The 22663-nt window shown below is 49.6% G+C and overlaps 1 non-coding gene across 1 annotated transcript; it reads left to right on the forward strand.

Moving 5' to 3' along the window:
* The first annotated feature begins 8456 nt into the window (after positions 1-8456).
* TRNAT-AGU (transfer RNA threonine (anticodon AGU)) lies at positions 8457-8530 on the forward strand. Its single transcript has one exon. It is a non-coding gene; the product is annotated as a tRNA-Thr (tRNA).
* The last annotated feature ends 14133 nt before the right edge of the window (positions 8531-22663 follow it).

A 22663-nucleotide genomic window follows, 5' to 3' on the forward strand; every position in this document is an offset into this window, starting at 1 on the left:
AGGAGCTACTCTGGCTGAAGAGGCAGGTATGGGGGTGGGAGCGCAGTGCAGGTCCCTCGAGGGGCTCTTGTCTCTGACATCACCTGAAGCCATGAAGATTCTCATTCTGCTCAAAAGACCCTGATGCCTCACCCAGGTAAATGTCCCCTTTCTATCTCATTTTTCAGGTCGGGAAACTGAGATTCAGAGCAAGGTAGCAACTTGCCCAAGATCACCAGAACCAGAACATCTGGGTCAGGGCTCTGTCCCCTACCCTAGGAGGTCAGGGTCCCCCCAGCTAGGAGAACTGGGGGCGAGGCTGGGAAGGGGCACGGGTACAGGCAGGATCCTGGATGGTCTTTAACCCTGACGTTTTGCAATGACCAGAACTCCCTTCCCCCCTCCTAGGCTCTTATCCTTTCTTCTCAGAGTCATGCCTGGGCCTCCAGGACAGAAGAGACAGAGACAAGGGCAGACAAGGTCAAGAGCACAGCCACTTGCCCAAGGGCAAACATCCTGTAAGTCGAGGAACCAGAATTTAAAGCCAGGCCTGCTCCACTCTAAAGCTCACGTCAGGCTGCCTAATTTGAGATGAGAAACCAGGCATACAGCTCAGGCCTGTCACTTTCTAGTATGAGCGGGAGCTATCAGGGAAGGTTTCCTGGAGGAGGCGATCTCGTCAACAGAAGTTGGGAGATGACACTAACGGAATTTGCATGTGTGAGAAGCATTTGTGTCTTTGTATATGTGTGTGAACAAGTGTATGTGTGAATGAGCAGGTGTGTGTGCGTGTGCATATCTGCTTTGGGTCTTGCATGTGAAAACCTCTCTGTGGGTTCTCTCTCTCTCTCTCTCTCTCTCTCTCTCTCTCCCTCTCTCTCACACACACACACACACACACACACACACACAGAGTCTTGCACACATGAGTCTGCACCCATTCCACTGGGTTAATATTTTCCTGCCTGCGTCAGCACAGTCCCAGTCAGCAGGCAGCTCACTGCAGGAACGTGCCCTATCTGATCTCGCCAGGTGCTATGGTCCTGGAACAGGGGGCTTGGGGTGGGCAGGGAGCCCATCTCAACACCCCCAGGGCAAGCTACTTTCTCTCCACTTTCCTGCTCAGCCTGAGAAAGTAGGCAGGCCCAGTGGCCCAGCAGGCCCAGTGTGATGAGACTGCTCTGTCTTCGCACTCACACTGGGGGGCTTCCCAAGTGGGGCAGCCTCCCTGCCTGCCTCCAGATGGACAAGGCCAGCAGCTCCCTGAGTTACCTCCCCGCTCTCTTATTTTTGCCCAAATCCTGAGCCTTCTCCAAACACGGATGTTCCATTGAGGACAAACAGGTAGTAGAGACCCAGAGGAAACATAGGGGGCGCCCCTTCAGTAGGAAAGCGTGCCAGCCTATGGGAGGGTGGGGGGTTTATTTACAGCTTTCCAGAAACATGGTGATTGCATAAAGGACCTGTGCAGAGGTCTGTGTGGGCAGGGACTGGGGCGCGCATCCCTACGGGCATTGAGCCATGAAGGCTTGGTGGAACACTGGGACCCTGAGCAGGGTGGGGCCTTCCCAGTTCTGAGGGCCTCTCCTACTGTCATGGAGGTTCCTCCCATGCCAGCACCGGTCCCTGGGGTGCGGGCTGGGCCAGATGGGGCTGGGCAGGCAGACACAGTCTCTTCTGTTCTGGGCACAGCCCAAGGCCCAGGGTGAGTCAGTTTGAGGATGCCCTAATGCATCTCTTTACGGGAAAGACAAGGATGGAGAGAGGATGATGACCCCTTGCAGGGTTTTCCCCACAGCGCAGGCTTGATGGCTTCTCCCCTCTGCCAAGCTCCATCTCTGGGCAATCTCCTCCCCATCCTAGGACCACTTCTGACTTTCATGGCCTTTTGCCTCTGTGGGCCTCCTCTTCCTTAAAAAATAAATAAAAATTATATTTTACAATTGTGTTGATATAAAGATCACTATATTAATATTGTATTATTTAAACATTTTCTTCAATAAACAAGTTCATTTTTTTTCTTATTTTAAAACAAAACATTTTTTGTGGGCCCTTGAATAGAGCATCCTCAAGGCCACTGTGCCTGGAGAAGTCGATCCCACACGTTCTCGTGTCCTCTCGAACTGCACAAATGTTGCCATCTCCCCAGTCCTGTCGCCAGCCCACTGCCCCAGGACAAATGATCCAACATCTGTCTGTTCCCTCCCTCATACATCTAACAGACATGTCTACCTTCACCTGCTCCAACCCAACTTCATCTGAACTTCTCCCAAATCTGCCCCCTCCGGTTTCATTGCTCTTTTTTCTTTTTCGTGAAGTATTTTAAAACAAATTCCAGCCATTCTGTCATTTCATTCCTACATCTTCAATATTCATCTCTAACATATGCAGAACCATTTCTTACATAATCACAATGCACTTCTACGGAAATATCGAGTACACACAATTGTTTCAAAATGACTTTTTGCATTAATTCGTTGGTTGGTTTTGAGGCAGGATCCAAACAGGGTCACATTATATTGGGTTAAGTGTTAAGTGCGCTCTTAAACATGAGCAGTTCCCCCTTCCTCCCTCTTATTCGTTCATGTCACTGACTTGTTGAGTAAATGTGGTTCTGTGGGAGTCCATGTTCTGGATTTCTGGTTGCTTCCTCTTGGTGTCATTTAACTTTTCCCTCACCCCCTGTATTTCTTAGAATATATAGGAAGTTAGCTTTAATAGTGCGGTTTTATTTAGGTTCATTTGTGGGGTGAGGGAGGGAGATCCTTTGTGAATAGAGCTGTGTGCTTCCTCTTGCATCCACTCAGAGGCACAAGGTCTAGTTAGTTGCCCCATGCTTAGTGGTGCCGCCCAATCATTGGGTTCAGTGGGTGGCAGCTTGATCCCTCCATTATCAAGTTCCCCATCAGCCATTCACCTTCCACTTTCATCCTTTGATTTCTGCCTACATCATTTTTAAAATCCACAAAAAAGCATTCTAAAGGAGAAGCTCTCAGCAGCGATTTCTTAACCCATGGAAAGAAAGGTCTGATAATAGTGGTCTCTGATACTGGATTAATCAGAGCAAAGAGGAGAGTCAGGAGCAGGGAGGCTTCACAAGAAGGATGAAAGAGTGAGGTGTGGCAGAAGGAGCAGTGCGACACCCCGGGACCTCCTGGCCAGGAGCATGCGTCTGCGGCTGGTTTAGGGTTTGGCTATTCAGGAGGGCTCCCCCATCCAGGTAGGGAACTGTGGTTCATAACTCAGGCTTTATAGCCAGGCAGACCTGAGCCTGAATCCAGTTCAGCTGCTTAATTGGCGTTGGGTGACTTTGAGCAAGATATTTAACTGGATGTCAATCGTAAGATGGAGCTACTAATCCTTACCTCACCTTGCTGGGTTGGTAAGGGGAGTGGCAGTGCCTGGTGATGAGTAAACACTGGGTGGTGGAGAGGATGCCTGTTTGAGGAAGGAGACCCTGCACCCTATCCCTCCTGCCCTGACCCACATTTGCCTGACCAAGGCCAAGTAGGAGTATATACGGGGGGTGCTCATTCCACAGACAGCCAGACCAAAGCCCATGGACTTCTACCCAGATCTCAAGCCACTCCAGCCAGGTGACTCTGGTCTACCAGCTCTTCCCATTGCAGACTGGCTCCTCTTCTCACTGGTCTTGACACCCTGGCTGTTTGTGGTCTGGGAGTGGGGCTTCCCCAGGCACCTGCAATCGTCCCTCAATCAACAAGCAGCCACCTCACCTAGTGGCTGGAGGATCTGCATGTGACAGGGCCTTGGGCAGGCCGTCTCCTGGGGACCGCTGGCCTGTATAGCATATTGTATATAGCAGATGCACAATAAATGTATGTTGAGAGAACTGAGCTCCCCCTGCCCTGAGTGGGAGAGAACTAGGTCATCAGGGAAGGCGACCCCGCCTGTGGGTGGGATGGAGTGGGGGTTTGGGCATCCCCGGGATTCGTGGCTCCAAGACCCTGAACCCTGGGGTGAACAGCTGTGGCGCCTTACTTCTGCTGTTGTTCCAGCCTATTTACTCCCACCCTGCCTGCTCCCATCTACAGCCCTGGCCCCCAGCTATTCTCTCACTTGCTTCTCAAAGCATCTGAGGCAAGCCAACCTAGGGCTTCAGTGGGGTTAGATGGGACACGTGGAAACACCTGACCCAACCACATCTTTTTTAGCAGCACTCTTGAGACTGGGCTCTAGCGCCCCCTCCTGGCATCTAACCTGACTCCTGTGGCCTGAGTCACCTCCAACTCCCAACAAGGGAATGACTGGCAGGACCAGCCTTAGCCCCAGGGTCCTCGTCTGATGGAGACACATGGCTCCATCCAGCCCAGCCCACACACCTTCATTGTGGCTTCCAAGTTTTCTTTTCCACGTCACCTGTGCTGCTTCTTTTCTTGTTTTGTTGACTTTGGTGCTGTCTGTTTGCTTTGGCTAAGCCTACAGCCTCTGCACTCTGGGAACTGTGAGCCTGAGAGACAGCAAGCTGGGGCGTGGGGGGGAGGGGTGAAGGGTAGGTGTGTGGGGGGGTGAGAGACAGGGAGGGCTGTGAGCTGGTTCCAACCCTCAGTCTGGGGGACACTGCCGTTCACCCCCAGCAAGTAAGCAGGGTTGGAAGGGGGCAGGGATGTGTGACAGACTTTCCAGCCTCACCTCAAGCAGGCCTTGGCCTGTAACATTAATTTGTTTTGAAGCTCAGCCCCAGAATTCTAAATGCCTCACTTCTCCAAGAGCAAGTGCAAATTCTCTGGAGATTGTTACCTGCTTTCAACCCTTAGTCCTTCAACAGAACAACTCAAAAAATGCTGCCTTTCCCGTGTGAAGGCCCCAGGACCAAGCCTTCCTGAGTTACCAAACACCTCCATGAGAATCTGTCGCCCAATAGCCTCGGAGGTGGCCCCGCAGGGATTATTGCCCCTCCACATTTTACAGTGAGAAAGTTGAGCCCCAGGGAGGATAACGGAATATCTCCAAAGTCACTAAGTGAGAGCCTGGAGTAGAACCCAGTCTTCCTGGCTCCTAACCCAGGCTCTTTGCCCCACTTGAAGCAACTCTCAGATCATGGAGCATGATGGGAAGGTGGCACGAGGCCCCGGGCGCTGTGGCAGGGGCCAGCACACTCAGACAAACAAGGGTATGCACGCACACTGCGTGCCAGTGCGCACGGAGCCACACAAAGCAGGGGCATGGACATCTGGGGCATGCTTTTCTCCGATCCCAGCAAACCAGGCACCGCGTGGACCTTTCTGTACTTCCCGCCTGCAGAGGAGGTGAGAGAAAGTTCTGGCTCGATGCCCACCTGCCATACTCACTGCTCCTGGCCTGCCTGTGTGTCCTGTGGGTGTGCATGCCCTCTCAGGCTTAGGATGGGGCAGCCACCTTGGCCTGCAGCCACAGGCTTAAGGGATATAAGCTTAAAGAAACTGCAGCTGTCACCATGGGCTTAGAGTGCCGGGCTCTGCCAGCTGGTCTAGCCAAGCCTTCCTTGGGGAAAATAAGCTGTCATCAGGGAACCCTCCTCAACAGCCACCCACCCAGGCCTCCTCCTCTGATGGCTCAGCAGCCTCCGAAGCGGCATCCCTCTTTCAGGGAGACACCTGCACCCATGCACATGTGCTCAGGGAAGAGCTGCGTGTTCCCCCCTCCTACCTCCACCTCATGCCACATGTACCCTCCACATCTGTGGCCCACATCTTTGCATGGCCCACATGGGCTGTGTGCCCAGGGACTTCCCAGCCTGTACGCACAGACATGGGCACACATCTCAGACTCAGGCATGTAACACAGCGTACACCCTATATAGGTGAACGCACAGGTACTCCATTCTGCACACCCCCTACCCCTTTCTGAACAAAGGCCACATGATGATGAGGGTGACTCACCTGCTAACCCGTGGGACCTGCTGAGCAAGCCCGATGAGTAGCCTCAAGCTGACAGCTGTGGCCTCAGGGGACCAACACCCTGCGTGGGGCCTGCCTTGCCACCAGCCTCCAGAACCCCCAACCCTCTAGTTCCACCCTTACTACGTCTTGCCCTCAGCCAGGACTCGTGACACAAAGCCTCCTCTGTTCCCTTCAAATGCGTGTGTGTGTATCTGACATGTCATCTGTCGCTGTACCCAAAGGACTATCATCAAACTTTTGCTGTTAAATATAGATGCCCTAGGGGAAAAGTCAGGATGGCAGCAGGACCCACCCTCCCCTCTCTCCTCTCCCCTGTCCAAACCCCACGCCTCCTATCTGTGCCCCCTCCATGGAAGCCCTTCTGTCGATGATAATTCACACCTCTCGTTAGCTTGCATACACTTGAGCCAAGAGCCCTACTATGGGCCCAGACAGGCTCTGTCCACTCTTGCCCTTTCTCACCTGTGTATTTCTGCTTAAGACCTTGTCCCCAAGACTGGGAGCTCCTTGAGAACGGAAGAGCAGTCTAGAAACAGAGAGAACCAGGACGTCGGAGTGGTCAGGTGAGTGTGTTATCCACTAGATGGTGGAAGCTAGTAAAGCCCATCCACCCTGGCTCTTCATACCCCATTACCACTGAGTCAAGTCCTACTGGGTCTGAAGAATGTCCTCAAGCTCCTACTATATGCCAGGCATATCTGTCAATACATGATCAACTTTGTACATGCATTAAAATTGAGAAACATCACCCCAGGTCTCACCATCTTTTGAGTCTGAAAATATAACATATAGTGAGTGGTTAAGAGTGTGGCCTCTGAAGCCAGACTCTTGGGTTCAAATCTCTCTGTGTCTCAGTTTCCTCATTTGTAAAAAGGAGTATCTACCTCATGAAACTGTTGTGAATATTAAATGAGCTGATAACACACATGGAGTACTTCAGAGTGGGCTTGGCCTATAGTAAGTGCTCTTCAGAGTTTGCTACAGTTGTTCTTCTTCCCTCCACTAATTCAGTGCCTTATAATGTGTGCCTGACAATCCAATCTTTGCACAGATGCCACGGTGATCTTCTAAACACAATCTGGTAAGTTCTGTCCAGTGCTCAGAATCCTTCCGTGGCTCCCCATGGCCCTCAGGACAGTGTCTGACCCCGTAGCCCTGCTCACAAGGCCCCTCACATCTGGCCCAGTGCTCTAGACTCGACACCTCCCCTCTCACTTTGTCTTGAACACCCAGACCCCCCTGGACCCTCTTCACCTAGAACCCGTGGTGTGCTGGTAAAGGCTTAACAAGTAGCTCTCCGGAAAAAATGTGCTCATCTATATACATACATAAGTTTATTATAAATTTTACTGATATAAAGCTGTAAAATAGCACACAATTCACAAATACTAAATATATATTTAAATATAGATATAGATATAAATACTAAAATATACTGTGCTCTTTATTGTCAATTCTACAGTATCAATTACTCTGCAGAATGCTTTCTTTGATTTTTGCCAATCCTTATATCTGTAGCCAACCTGTGGTTGCAGTACATCCGGGATTTGACAAAATCATACTATGAACAAATACTTGGTTACTATCTGATTCAGCAAAAGAGTCATTCACGTCATTGACTAACAAGTATAGTTCCAACATAAATGTTGGTTGATACTTTCATTTGCACTAAAGAGAAAGATAAAAGTGAAAGAACGAAAACACGTGTTGAAACTTCACTTATTCACCTGGGACATGTGATATTTTTCTTGAATTAGATTATAGTTTTTAAATATTGAAAGAATGTTTCCTCAAGGTTCTGTGCTATTCACAATGTAATGGCTACAGACATGACAAGCTTTTAAGTTTAATCTGCATTATTAACATTTTCTCCATTACTTTCTTAAGTCTAGACCAACAGTCGATAAATATTTTTGTGAAGGGTCAAATAGTAGTAAATATTTTAGGCTTTTGCAGGCCATACAGTCTCTGTTGCAACTACTTGACTCTGTTATTATAGCATGAAAGCAGCTATAGACAATATGTAAATGAATAAACGTGGTTGTGTTCCAATACAACTTTATGGACACTAAAATTCGAATTTCATGTAACTTCCACATGTCGTGAAATAGTCTTATGATTTTTTCAACTCTTAAAAACTATAAAAATCATTCTTAGCTCACAGGCTGGATGTGGCCTACAGGTTATTGTTTGTCAACCCCTGTTCCATGCAATCAATCAAAACAATTAATTAAACCCTGACTTGTGGTGTTACTTTCAATGATGTAAATACTGCCACCATGATCTATTTCAAACTACGGACATGATGTCACTGAACAAAGAGTTGGGAAGCTATGAGCAGCAGTGCCCCATTACATAGTTTCTCCACCTTAAAAATTCAAGATGTAAGTAACTTCGAGAGCATAGATAACAATAAAATGTAATAACAAGTAGGAAGTGATGAGTTGGATTATTTATTACCTTTGTTTTAAAAATATTTTTTGTAATTATACATTTATATAATTTAATTTTTAATGATGGCTGTGTTTAATAGTCTGCAAAAATTTTCAAAACTTAACAATTGGCTCTCAGGGTGGCCGGTTAGCTCAGTTGGTTAGAGCATGGTGCTAGTAACACCAAGGTTGCTGCTTCGATCCCTGCATGGGCCACTGTGAGCGGCGCCCTCCTTAAAAACAAAAACAAAACAAAACAAAAAATAATTGGCTCTTGTGAGCTTGTTGGGGTGGCTCCAGAACCTCTGTCGTCCCCCCACGGCCTCCCTGGCCCTTCCAGACTCAGGGTCTGCATTAGTTCCACCCTGACCTTTCCTAGACTAGATGTCGTGGTTTCTCTGGGTATCCATAGCTGGTTGGGCTTCTCTCTTTCAGAGCCAATAAGGATTAAACTACTTCATTTGTTTTCTTGCCTGTTTTCCCTGGGATGGGAGGAACTCACACAAAGACCAACAATCTTGTTCTCCTCTGCATCCTCAGGGCTTAGAAAATGCCTGGCAGATAGAAAGCACTTCATAAATATTTATGTTATGAAATAGGGAGATGCTGAGGAGCCTTGAGGAGGGACCGTGGGGCAAAGACACAGGATTAGGGAAGTGAGAGTCTGATGATGAGAGGGGCTTAAACCAGGGGCTCGTAATATCTGGGAAGGCAGGCTCAGAATGTTCCCTAGTTGTCATGAAGGCCTTTCAGTAGGGATGTCTGATCAGGCTACTCGTATCTTAAAGCACCACTCTGCCTCCAATGGATCCAGGCTCCCCCATCTCCACCCAACTCAGCCCAGATTTCAGCCGTCTTTTCTCTTAGCTCCCCAGGATTTCAGGAGGAATTTACAAGGGGGACTCCCTGGTCTTCAGCGACCAGGTCAGTAGCACTTTTGTAGGCAAGGACCAAGGAGATTCTCCCATTTCACGGAGGAACAACTAAAGTCCAGGGCTGGGAGGTGATTGACCCAGCCTTAGTCCCAGGACTTCCTCCTTAGCTGCAAATTCCCCAAACTCTGACTGAGGGCTACAGGCTACCTTGTTTCCCAAGTCATCCTGTCTATTTCCTCTTCCTTCAATGGAAGGGCTGAGTGGTATGGATTTTCCCTTCCTTCCTGGGAAACAGCCCAAATAAAGAGGCATCTCATCCTCCCTGATGTACCATTTCATGCCCCTCCTGTAGTCTAACCTGAATCCCTCCTGCTTTCATGACACTGCCTTTCCTTCCCAGAAAGGGACCTTGGCTCCCACTCTAGAAGTGAACTCACTAAGGGGCTGTTCTCCACCCCCAGCCACTCCCCAGCCTCACAGCAGAGCCAGGTCCTAGCCCAACCCAGCCTCAGTCTTCACAGTTCCTGAAGGCAGTCACCAAGCAAGGGCAGCAGGCCTGCTGGAGCCACCTCTCCCATCCTTGACCTTTGCCTGAGATCCACCCTCATCCACCCCCTCTCTATAACACAGACACACACCCTATTTGGGGCCCAGGCTCCACTGTCCACCTGTCCAGACTCGCTTTCTGTCCTGCTTACCGACACACCCAACCCAGCTAGTCCCCTGTGGTAGAGTGGCTCACTCAGCTCAGAGAGAAGAGCAGAAAGAGGGAGCCTAAGGGGGCAACTTCCCGTCATGCCGTGGCTGACATCCCTTCCCCAGTGTGGGAAATTCCATGGAGAACCCCAGGGTCCAGGTGGGCAAACACCCCACTTTTATGGGTGGGCAAAGTGAGGTCCCAAGAGGGACTTGAGAGTGTGAGCTCTGAGCGCCGGCCTAAGGCCTCAGAGTGCATTAGTGACGGGGACGGGACTGTATCCAGGTATGGGTCCTATGCCATAGGCTCCCATGCCTGCACAAGATGGCCTCCTTGCCACAGACAGCCTCCAACAAGGAGAATCAGAGGGCTCCCGTGAGGAAGCTGGGGGTGCAAAGGAATCATAGTGGTTGGGTTCCAACTCTGGCAGAGGATAATCTTGCCCTACAGAATTTGGAGAGATTGGACACTCCTGAAATCACTCCCAGACCAGATCTGAGGGAAGGAAAACAGGCCAGTAATCAGGGTTCCTTACCAGTGGCGTACTAAATGGGGGTGGGAGCAGTCCCTCCTGGGGACAAGCAATAGGGGTCACATCATTGGCAGAGAACTGAAAAACAATAAAACTGACTAAAAGTCAGTCTGCTTCTTGTTATCACCATCATCAGCAATTCTAAACAAGTCAGTAATAAAGTACTTCTCCCAGATAGGGTGGACCACTCCCACTGCCCCCCGCCTTGGTACACCACTCTTCCTAACTATATATTTACCCTCAAATTCTGCCTGTCAAATCCACATTATTTCTTAGATTATAAGACAATTTCATCTCTTTTGGAGAATTTATGGGTTCTTTTAGGACATCTTTAAGAAGCTTCTTTAAGGAGCTTCTTAAAAAGTAGTAATCAGTTTCTACAAGGGTACTTGATTTATTCATTACTCATTCATTCATTCATTCATTCATTCATTCATTCATTCATTCATTCATTCATTCAACAACTATGGAAGCCCTACCAAGGGATTGGTGCTGGATGTGTAATGGAAAACAAGACACAGTCCCAGCACTGGAGGGCTTACAAGGCAGTGGGGAAGCTGGTGAGTAAATAAGAAGCTGTGATGCAGATATCAGAGGTAATAAGCACGAGGGCCTGTGGGAGTTAAGAGGAGGGGCACTCAATCAAGCTGGGGGTGGAGGTGGCAATCAGGAAGCTTTCCTGGAGGAAGGCTTGGATATCCACTTGAACAGCTGAAAGGTGTGAAGGAGTTAACCAGGTGAAGGAGTGTGGGGCCAAATGGATGTTTTCCCCTGGAGAAGAGATAATTCATGAGAAGTCCTGAAGGAAGCCTGGGAAATGCCAACAGCCAAGTTCCCTGTGGCTGGAGTAGAGTGGGAGCATGGTGATGCTAGAGAGGTGAGCCTGGGGCAGATCATGGGCATGACCTGTCTTGTACTTGCTCCTGAGAGTGATGGGAGCCATGGAAGGGCTGCAAACAGGGGAGTGGCAGGGTAAACTGGTGTGCTAGAAAGCTCAGACTGTCTGTAGCTCAGAAGGCATGAATTTGGGGTCGGAGGAGTAAGAGCAGAGCGGAGAAACTGGTTAGGAGGCAGGTCCGGTAAGGACGGCAAGAGACGATGGTAGCTAGAACAAAGGGAGGAGCATTAGGGATGGAAAAAGGGGATAGCCAGGCTGGAACATAGTGGCAGGAAATGATTGACACCAGGGGTGCTGGAGCAGGAAGCATGGGGTGACTCCTAGGTGTCTGGTTGGGGTGAGGCCCCTCTCTAAGATGGGAACAAAGGAGGACGAGAAGACTTAGAGCATACTCAGGTCTTCTTGTCATATTTCTGAAAGAATTTCTCAAATTCACATTCTTTCTTAAATGTGTCACTGTGTGTGGGGTTTCTTTTGGTGTTCTAGATCAAAACCCCCCAAAACACTCTTTCTGAATAGGGAGGGGTCACTCTGAAAAATTAAAGTGAAAATTAGTGAGAGATGCAGTAAAAAAAAGGTACATTTAATTAGCTCCATCACACTTTGCTGATCTCTCATTCAAGCCTGGATCTGGGAGATAGACAAGAAACTTGGCCTCATAGAATTTACAATCTAGTACATCAGAAAGTAATATAGGATTATAAAATACTGACACTTTCACATAAAACATTATTCTTACCTCTTTGTTGTTTTCTTTTACAAACGCATAGCTTTTATTATAAAAGTAGTAATGCCCATCAAAGAATATACAAAAACTACCAGAAATAAAAGTAAATTGCTCATAATTCAGAAATAACACAATGCCTGTTAATCCTTGCACTCCTTTTCATCTTTTAATCTTTCTAAGTATTCTGCTGACACAATTGAAAATAATTCTGCATAAACCTGTTTGTGTAATGCCCTTTTCACCTAATGCCATGATTATAGAATAATTATCAACTCCTCAGAACCAGGATTTTCATAACTAAGAGACAAACCATACTGTATTTAATCTATCCTCTATTATTGGATATGTAGTTTGTTTCCAAGTGCTTGTGTCAAATCAGTGCGCAAGCCCTTGAAATGCTCAAAAATAAATAAAATTATAAAAGGACATCAAAAATACAACCAGGAATGAACAAGTTAATGTATACAGCACTTAGCACAGCGCATGGCACTGTTACGTGCTCAATAAATAGTATTTATTCACTCAACAGATATTCATGAGCCCCTGCCAGGAGCCAGGCACTGTGCTAGGCTCTGGGGACCTGGCAGTGACTGAGACAGGCACAGTTCCCACCCTCCCTGAGTGTCCTGTCTGGTGGGCAAGGAGGCCTTAAGCACATGATTATATGAATAAGTAGTTGATCATAAGTGTTACATGTCAAGGGACTGGGGGACTCTGGGAGTGCATCCCAGAGAGGGGAAGGTAACAGTCTGAGGGGACATAAGGGAATTCTAAAAAGGGAAGTAATAGTCAATTTAATAAAAGGAGATTTTAGGTTTAGGCTGGCCTTCGAGCACAGCCAACATAGGGGTGAAATGAAGCACCCCCCAGCCAGAGCAGAGATCAAAGGTAGGGAGCATGGCACTTCCAGGTAGGGAAACCCAAAGGAAGCCAGAGGCAGGACAGGCGGGGGGCAAAGGCTCAGAGCTGGGCACATTTCAGATGTCTACAGCAGAGGGGAATGCTCATTTCAGGACCTCGAGGAGGCACTGAAAGTAAGGAGGACGTTGATGGCAGTGACAGGGAGGAGGCAGAGATGAGCAATGCTGGCAAACTAACAGGGGATGGGAAAAAGTAGTGACAGTTCAGAGGACTGAGACATGATGGAAACTGGGATAGGTGGTGACAGTCAAGGTGACCATCCCTCTCTCCCAGCCCTGATCCAAGGGAATGGAACTCGGCAGCGGTCAGGGTTGGGGTAGAGGCACTTGATAAAGACAGGGTGGGTTCAGAAAGCCACAGCCTTGGGCATGGGGCTGGGAAAAGGACCACAGGATGCTGCAGACGGTAACACAGCAATGGGAACTGGGTCACATGACAGCTTGGTTAAGAAAGGGGCAGTGATTGTAATGCAACAATGATGATGAAGGTGACAAATGAGTGACAGGGTCAAAGATGAGTGGTCATGAAGGTGACCCAGGGATGACAGGAAGTGTAGGTGGTGATGATATCTGTGCTGGTGGCAAACTAAAAACACCCACCCTGCCCCCTCCCCTGTGTTTCAACATCGGAATGGTTTCCTAGGCCTCAGGTCCCATGACTCAGATCCAGGCATCCGCCAACCTCCAGATAAGATCTCCAGGCATAGCCACCGCCAGTGGGGCTGGCTGTGTGCCTCTCCAGGCTGTGCCCAGGCCCATTAACAGACCCAGGCATGGAACCTTAGTGTCATCTCTGCCTCCTCCCTCCTGGGTCCATATCCACCCCAATCTGAGGTCCACCAAGAACCCCCTAAACTCCCTCTCCTGGGGAATACAACTTCTGCCACAACTGTCCTAGTCAGGGCTTTGTTTCTTCCACAACCGACCCTATTAGAAGTTTCTGGGCCTTCTATTGCTTTGCCATAACTATTTCCTGGGAGGAGAGAGAAAAGAAGGTGCACTTCAAATATGTGGGGAGCAGGGGCAGGGGGAAGGGTTTGAATAATCCCATCCATTCATCCCACAAATATTTACTGGGCGCCTTGCAAAGTAGAGGGGCTGGCTTGCATAACAGGACCTGTTTCCCTGACTTCATGAAGCTCAGGCTGGGGGACAAACATGTAAATGGCAGTCACCATTGGGAGAGAGTGCTATTCCCTTGTAATAGAGGGGGACAAACTGCTTTTTAAAACCTGAGGAGAGTGGGTCCCATTAAAGGAAATCTCAGTACCTGTGCGAGTGATTCTTTTGCCTTTTGCTCAGATGAATACTTTACAAAATAATTTAGAGTATAGTGAGCAATCCGGAGGGAGAAAGTGAGGAAGGGCAATGAGAAGGGAAAAGAAAACCAGTTCAGTGGCCAAGGCTAGGGTGATGTGAATGGAAAAGCGGGTCTCAGAAAGCAGCCTCACAGGTGATCTGATCAGCAGTGCCTAACTGGCCAGGTCAGGGTGGGTAGTCACGCCCCAGGCATATAACTTCTCTAGTAAAAGGCTTATTTTTGCCTTAAGCAAGCCCTGTCCACCGTTTCTGGGCATCTAGGTTAACTGCACCTTTGAAATGGCCCCTTTCAGGCCCCTCCTTCTAAAGGTGTGACCACCCTCAAGAGAGCACACAATCTTAACTATCCTGTAATCCGATCCCCACCTTGGTTTCTCCCACCTTCACGTAATCTTCCTTACAGTTCCCTCCTTAATCTCAGAAAAGAAACTTCAAACTTATTCTTGGAAGCATTTATCTCAATCTGTTGAACTCTTGCTTCCAGGGGTATCCTCTGTTTGACTCTAATTTTTATAAAAATTCTCTACAGGTTTGGGTGTTCTTGTGACCGTGCTAAATAGGATGAAGGTACTGGTAAGATTTCCCACAACGGAGGAGCCCAAATGATTTCCAAGAACAGGGATGTCTTCTATTTGACTTGAACGTGTTGGGGGTGTGCAAAGTAAACTCCCTCCATCTCCCCAAGCCTTCAGCAGAATTTGTTACTAACATAAAGACCTGCTATGAAACAGGGATTTCTCTCCCTTTCTTTTCTTTCCTCCCTCCCTCCCTCCCTCTCTCTCTCCTTCCCTTCCCTCCATCTTTCTTTCCTTCCATCACCTGAATCTAAGACTGTTAGGAACCCCAGAAGAAAATCACAGAATGCTAGAGCTGGAGAGGAAGCTAAGGGTCTGATCATCTCATGCAGCACCACTGTGGTCCTGAGGGGGAAACTGAGGCAGAGTGGTGCTGGAACTTGCTCTGGGCCTCAGAGCAACCTGGAGCTCTTGACACCCAGACTTCTCACCACACTTCTCTGACCTGTTTTCTGTACGTCTGGTCTCCGTCCAAGGCAGGGTCTGGCCCCCAGCTGGCTCCTCCCTGCCTCCCTCACTTGGTGATGGATGGGCTTACAGGGGCCATTAATCAAGAACTCTAGGAGGCTTTGGTTTCCTAGATCCTACCTGACCCGGATCCTGTCTGAGGTGGCCCCACCCACCTTTCCAGGCTCATCTGGTCCTCTAAGCTCCAGCTTTTCCAGGGCACCTATTTCCTGCCACCAGGCCTTTGCACAAGCCGTCACCTCTACCTAGAGCACTCCACTTGGCTAATTCCTTCTCATCCTTCAGGTCTCAATATAGAGGTGTACGGCTGGTTTTATGGGCAGGTTACCTGGGCCTTAAAAGGGCCCCACACTTGATTTAATTTTGTTGCTGTCTTGAAATTCTAAGTAATTTTTAAATAAGGGGTCCTGCCTTTTCACTTCACAGTAGGCTCTGCAAACTATGTAGCCAGTCCTATAGAGATGTTTCATCCCAATTTTCACTTTCTCTTGGATGACTGTATTTGTAGTCTCCTCCTCTAATTAGGCTTTAAGTTCCATGAAGACAGGAACCGTTTGGTAGCCTCTGGTTTCCCCTTTCCTAGTAGTCCTCAGTTTCCATATGAGAATCTATTTTGTTCAGATGGAGCTGACATCTCTCTTGGGGCCAGAGATGGAACCTGTGACTTTGGCTAATCCAATCAGGCCAGGCTATTCTTGTGACTCAGGGCTGGGCATACGACCAAGCTGGTCCAATCAGAATGCACCTTTGGAACTGCTATGATAAAGATTCTCTCTCTGCCCTGCTGGACATTAATAAGTAACATGTAGCTTGGAGCTACTGCCAGGTGTCTTAGAAACACAAGAAGATTCAGGCTTAGGATGAGCTGACACCATGGAAGAAAGAAAGGAGAAACAGAAAGAAGATGGGTGCTGGATCAAGCCTCACCTGAAGGTTTCCTCTGGTTTTTCAGTTATGTGAGCCAATGAATTACTGTTGTTGCCCAACCTACTGTAAGTCATATTTCCTCTTTTTTTTTTTTTGCATCCAGATGCTTCCTACCTGATATTGTGTACATCTTGTTTATTATAATATTCCAGGTACCTACTACAACCTGGCATTAAAAAGATCCTCAGTAAATATTTGATGAAATAATAAACAAACAAATAAATGAATTAAACCCAAGCCCTCTGGCAGAAAAACCAGAGGTACTACTTTGCACATAAGACCCTTCTAGGAAGCCTCCTGCAGAGTTTCTGCTGGTCTCATTGATCCTGTATACTTCAAGAGATCCCTGCAGGTCCCCCTCTTTCCTGACTAGGGCCCAAATCCTGGAATAGCCCAGGGCTTAATCACTTTCTGCTCATCCTCTGGCAGCTGGGGTTGCTGTGGCTTCACTCTGCAGTCAGGTATCACTGCTGTCCCCTGAGAACGGGAACTCAGGCCTGGACTGGCCACTGCCTTACTGCAGTAGCTTCATGCCAGTCACCTGTATTTGAGACTCAGCCTCCTGCTCTGTAGAATGTCGGAGAGGATGTGGACCCATTGACTTCAGAGGGTGAGGTGGCTTTGGCTCTCTGGTTGCCTAGGTTTCTAAACTTCTGTGAGACAGAAAGCACTACCAGTTGGAAATAGGGAGTTTTCGTCAATTCTGCTGTTTTCTCATTCAGCAAGTATTTGTTAACAGCTACCGCATGCCTTGCCCAGACACTGGAACTCTCAGTCACATTCTTTAAACCCCCTGCTTCCTGAGCCCTCGCTCTGAAAATCTGGGTTGTAACCTCAGGACCAAAGGGCTTCCCAACCCCACATCCTGACCCCTGTGTCCCCATTTCTTTATCCCCTATCTCTGCATTTACCAATTCCAGCCTGTCAGACTCATTGCATAGATGTATGGCTTCTAAGGACTCATGAGTAGGATTGTATTCAAGTGTGAGTGCCGAGAGTGCTGCCAGGCACTTAAACGTACGAGACTGTAAGAGTGTGGGTCAGTGTGAGGACGTGGAGAGCAGGTGTGTGTGTCAGAGTGGGAATGCACTGGAATGTGTGTAAGTGTGCTTTGAGCATCCGAGAGTATGGATGAGTGTGTCAATATCAGAGTATGAGTGTCCCTGTTTGAATGTGGAACAAGTGAATGTGCGTAGGTGACAATGAGTGAATGAGAGTGTGTAAATGTTTTGAGTGTACACACACACACACACACTCGTCCTTCACCAGGCATAGAAGACACCCCCTCACATGTATGTGGGCACACACACACACCTCCAAGGGCCAAAGGTGACTCAAGCTGTAAACCCTCAGTCTGATAAAGGGAAGACTTTGTCCACAGGCTGGGGTCACTCTTCCCTCTCCACCCCTGACATGGAATGGGATCCCCCAGCTAAAGGCGACCTTTACCAGGAAAGAGCTCCCTCAGACTGAGTCTGCCGCCTGCCTCCCCCTTTAGGCCAGGCCACCTCCGCTCCTCCCTTACTCTGTTTCCGGCCAGGCCCTGTCAGTGACCCTGAGAGGAGAGGCAAAGAATGAGGGTGGTGGGCAGGACATTCCAGGTGCCTTCTCAGCTATGGGGTGGGCGTCTCCATGGAGATGAGCTGGCGGACCATGTCCAGATGACTATCAGGGATCCCAGAGTCCTCTCTTCCCTTGCCCAGCCTCTCCCAGCCAGGCCTCCTTGGCTCGGAGCGCAGTGAGGAAGTCTGGCCAAAGCCTACCACTCTTCAAAGGGCTTCAGAGAGCTCTGGAGATGGGAAAGATAATAACCACCCCTTCTCCATACCATATCATATCTCACTTTGACCTGAAGGTATGACCAAGGCAGTCAAAGGAGGGGACCCCGGTTCAGGTTAGTCAGTTTTCAGCCCCCTCATAACCTCACCCCACTGACAACCTTGGCTTTTCCATAAGACCTCCCATCACTGCTTTCCCCCAACCCAGGCCTCCTATGCGTTGGCAAGGATAGGACGGAGGGAACACAGACCCTCTTCCTACTTCCAAAGCAACTGGAACTCCCAGTGTGTTGGTGAGAGCTGGAAAAGGCCCTCAGAGTCATCATAACCATCTTGGTTTCTGCCCCATTCTTGAAGAGCTGAAGCGGGATGGCAGTGAAACCTGGGGAAGGTCTTCCTGATAAGGCCGTGAAGCAAGATAGGAAACACAGATTGGGATTGTGCTTCTGCCTTCAATCTCTTTAGGACTGATTCTCAGCCCTCACTGCATATATACTGCTCTCTACACCTCTAATTCATCACCACAACCACTCTCAGCTTACACAGGGAGCTCACAAGGAAGCATAATAATAGCAACAACAACCACACCAACAGTAATGTTCTATGTTCTATGGCTCTTACTGCGACATCTGGCATTTTTCTGCACATATGTTATCTCTTTTCATCCTTACCTTGTGCAACGTAATCAGGTAAGTACGATTCCTATCCCCATTTTACAGATAAGGAAACTAAAGAGCAGACAGGTGGACTCTGTCAGGGATCCAGCAGGAATAGTATATCCTGGGAGTGCTTCACTGAAGACAGTTTATGAAGGGACAATTTACAGAGGCAGGGGCAGGGTCACAGGGATCAGCAAGGGATGGGACTAACAGCACGCAGCCACTTCCCTCTCAGCCAGAGGAGGTGAGAGCAAAGAGCGGTGGAAGCTCTGGGAGAGGCATCAGTACCCTGACCTTTCTCCCACCCTCCCTGCCTTAGCTGTGCATCCCACTTGCCAAACCCAAATGGACGGCAGATGGCAAGAGGCCCAGGTGACATGGGACAGAGATATTAGCCTCCTGGGGTGCAGAGCAGGCTGGAGATTGGATCTGGGGGAATGAAGATTCCACATGTCCAAGGTCCCATGGCTGGGAAGGGCCGGTTTAGAACGTAGGTGATCTGGGCCTGCTCCCCGAGATGGTGCAAAGTGTTGTCTGGGAAAGAGGTTGAGGGGAGCCAGGTTGGGGACAGAAGAAAGGATTCTAGTCCAGACTCTGCTGCACTGCTCTGTGACCCTGTGTGAGACTCTGGACCTCAGTCTCCCCTGAGGTAGGTGCCTCTCAGGGACAACCAAGGTGCCCAGACAAGACACCTTCTTTCCCACGGCCACCCTTACCTGAAATGAACCTGGCACCAAAGGCCAAGGCCCCAGCATGGAGATGTAGAGTCCTTCAGGAGGCCCCCCCAGCGACTGGGCAAACACCACCACCACCACCCCCGCACCCTAAGGACTCAGAGATGTTCTAGGTGAAGCCCCTTCCACCTCCCTGAGGGCCCAGTGCCTCAGTCTCTCCTCCCTTTGCACAGCCAGCATTCCCTGGCCCATAACTCAGGACTCTGCCCCAGGACAAGCTCCCTCCTCCCAGCGAGGAGGTGCAGGGCCCTGCCCAGCCCAGCACCTTCACAGACCCTTCCTGGGGGAATCAAGGGTGTCTCTGACTGCAGGGGTCTCTGTGCAGGTGGAATAGTCCCTCCCCTTCCCACCCCACCCAACTCTACTGCACCCAGCCTTCCCCAAGCCTGGGGGGGGGGGCCCACCCAGGTTATCATACAAACAAAATCAGGGAAAGAGTTAGCAAGGAGGGAGCTCATTACAAGGAATTAAGGAGGAGGTGTGCCCTGGGGTAGTGAAGCGGTGCTGAGCTGGCAGTACACACAGAGATGGGCTCCAAGTACACAAGGTGTCAACTTAGAAGTCCACAAAGAAAGGCCCAGACAGAAAGAATCAGGCAGTGAGAGACACAGAAAGAGACAAAGACATTGTGGGCTACAGGCACAGACCCACAGAGACATAAACAGACGTACTGAGAGAAAGCCAGGCACACTCAGAAACTCAGAGAAGTGCACGCTTGCATGTGTGCACACACACAGAGGCAGGCAAGGGAACAGGAACCAAGCTCAGGTTTTGGGGAGGCTGATTTCAATCCAAACAAGTCAGAACTTTAAGGAAACGGGCTCCTCCAAAGCAGGCTGTGGAAATGACTCCGCTCAGGAAGAAGGTACAGAGGTGAGGTGTTGGGTCTGTCTACCCTCCTACTCAGTGATTCTCCCTCTAAGTCCACCTTGGAAAATGGATTAAGATACTTCTACTAACCAAGATGAAGAGGTTTCTTTCTGGAACTTGTGATCAGCCAGAACGGCTGATTGGAGGCGTAGCCAGCTTAGAAGCGAGTGGGAGGGTGGGGAGCTTTCCTCCTTCCCCTGGAAAGGTCACGTGCTGCTACTTGGCTCAGGTCCCAACCATCCCCTGTCCCACCTCACAGCTCCTGGCCCCAGCCAGGCTTTATCTTTTCTCATGACTGACCCTCCATCCAATGTGTCCTCTTGGCTGTGCTCCTTTGCCCTCCACACTTGTGCATGTGGCCCCTTCTTTTATCTCCCTTCTATTCCACCCAAAGCCTCCTCTAGTCAGGGCACAGCAAGCCATCACTCCACTCTTCCTACGCCCCCTCCCCCACCTCAGGAAATTCAAAATCCATGGAAGGAATCTGAGGTGAAAGAAGATAATGAGTTCAATGACCCTTAAAAAACAGCCTTCAGCATCTCTCCTCTACCATCACCCCCCCTTTCCAGTTCTGCAGGAATAATCATGAGGTGACATTTATTGACTATTTACAATCCACTGATCACCGTGCTAAGTCCTTGTCATGCATTATCTTTCATTACTTCCTCCTTTCAATATCTCCCAATTCACAGATAAGGAAACTGAGGTTCAGGGAAAGAAAATGACCACACTATGATCACACAGCTAGAGAGAGGCCACGCTGAGCTCAGAATCCAGGTTTGACTTCTTTGCTTACCCACTACACCAGAAGGCTTCCCTCCACCCCCTGGGCTGACCGGTCAGGGAGGAAGGGATGGCAGAAGGGCATGGGGCATGCTGGGGAGGACAGCAGGGTGGGAGCACCAAAGGTGGGACCTATGTGACTGGAATGAAACTCTGAGGCATATTCCCCTCCCGAGGTTTGCCCTTCCTCTCCCAGGGCCTGGGAAGGGGCCACTCCCTCTGGCACGCTTCCCTGCAACATTCCATACACACCTTTTGGGTGCTGAGGACAAGAAGCGGGTGGAGACCTGATATGGAACCGCTTTCTCCCATCCCACCTCTGCAAAGTCCTAGCTGTGTGACCCTGCACTTGCCACCCACCCTGTCTGGGCCATGGTCTCCTCATCTGTGAAATGGCTGAGGAGCAAGAGCTGGTTTAGACTCTAAAATCCAGTTCTCCTGAGGGACCCAGAGATCCTCTAGGTCCCATGGGGTTAACTCTGCGGGAGGGCTTAGGTGGGGCCACCTTTGCTTTTATTCCCAGTGAAACTTGAGGAGGATTGGGTAAGGGAGGAGAAGGTAAGAAGGGACACGTGATGTCCTGACAGAGCTTCCTGGGCTCAGGTGTGCAGCACCCCTTTCCTCCCGGGCAGTCAGGGCACCAGAGTCAGTGAGTCTAACCCTGGCCATGCAGGACACAGATATGCTTCAGACTGAAGAACTAAAGCAAAAGGGAAGACAGGTGAATGGAGCTGTGGTCTCTGGGCTCAGACAACTGACAGAAGATGGTGGAAGAGTGAGGAAGAGCAGGGATGACTTCCTGGAGGAGGAGACATTAGAGAAGATCAGGATTTTAGTGAGCGGACACTTTGGAGCCAAGGTTCTAATGTGGGAAGGCACAGGAGCACACAAAGTAGTGTGGGGTGGATAGAGCACGGTGAGGGGATGGGTGGAGACAGGGGCCAGGTCCTGGAGGGCCTGAAGGTAGAATGGGTTTTTGGATTATCTCTGGATGGCGAGAAGAGCCGTGGAAAAAAGGCCCACTTTCAGCAGAGGTTTCAGAAAGATCCCTCTGGTTTCCTGTGCGGTCTGACTGGGACAGGTCTAGAGGCAGGGAAGCTGCTAAGGGAGCTGTGACCAAGGTCTGGGTGGAGGTGATGGAGCCTGAACAGCTGCAAACTGTAGAAGACAACATAGGTTCCCAGTCTGATTGGTCTCCACCAGCAAGAGGGAGCTCACTACTTCTTGGGTAGCGAGTCCTCCCCTTGGGGTAAGTCTGCCTGGGAGAAAGTTCTTGCCTAGGCCAGGCTCAAGCTAGTCTTCCTGAAGTGATGGGGTGGGGGGGTATAGGGATCAGGAAGGAGATGCCATTCATTGTGCTGGGACTCTCAGGAGGATGGAAGTTTGGGGGAAAGTGTGGGACCACTGAGCCAAGCTGAGATGAAGAGACTCTCTGACCTGTCTGTGTAACTGCCCCCTGCCCACCAGGGTGCCCTGGCCAGGATAAACACCCTGCTGGGCACCCTGGGTATATGTGGCCAGACACACTGAAGCTCCTTAACTGACCTCAGAAAAACAGCAGAGCAAACAGGAAAATATGTACACAA

This window comes from Rhinolophus sinicus, linkage group LG04 (assembly GCF_036562045.2).
Source record: "Rhinolophus sinicus isolate RSC01 linkage group LG04, ASM3656204v1, whole genome shotgun sequence".
Lineage (NCBI taxonomy): Eukaryota > Metazoa > Chordata > Mammalia > Chiroptera > Rhinolophidae > Rhinolophus > Rhinolophus sinicus.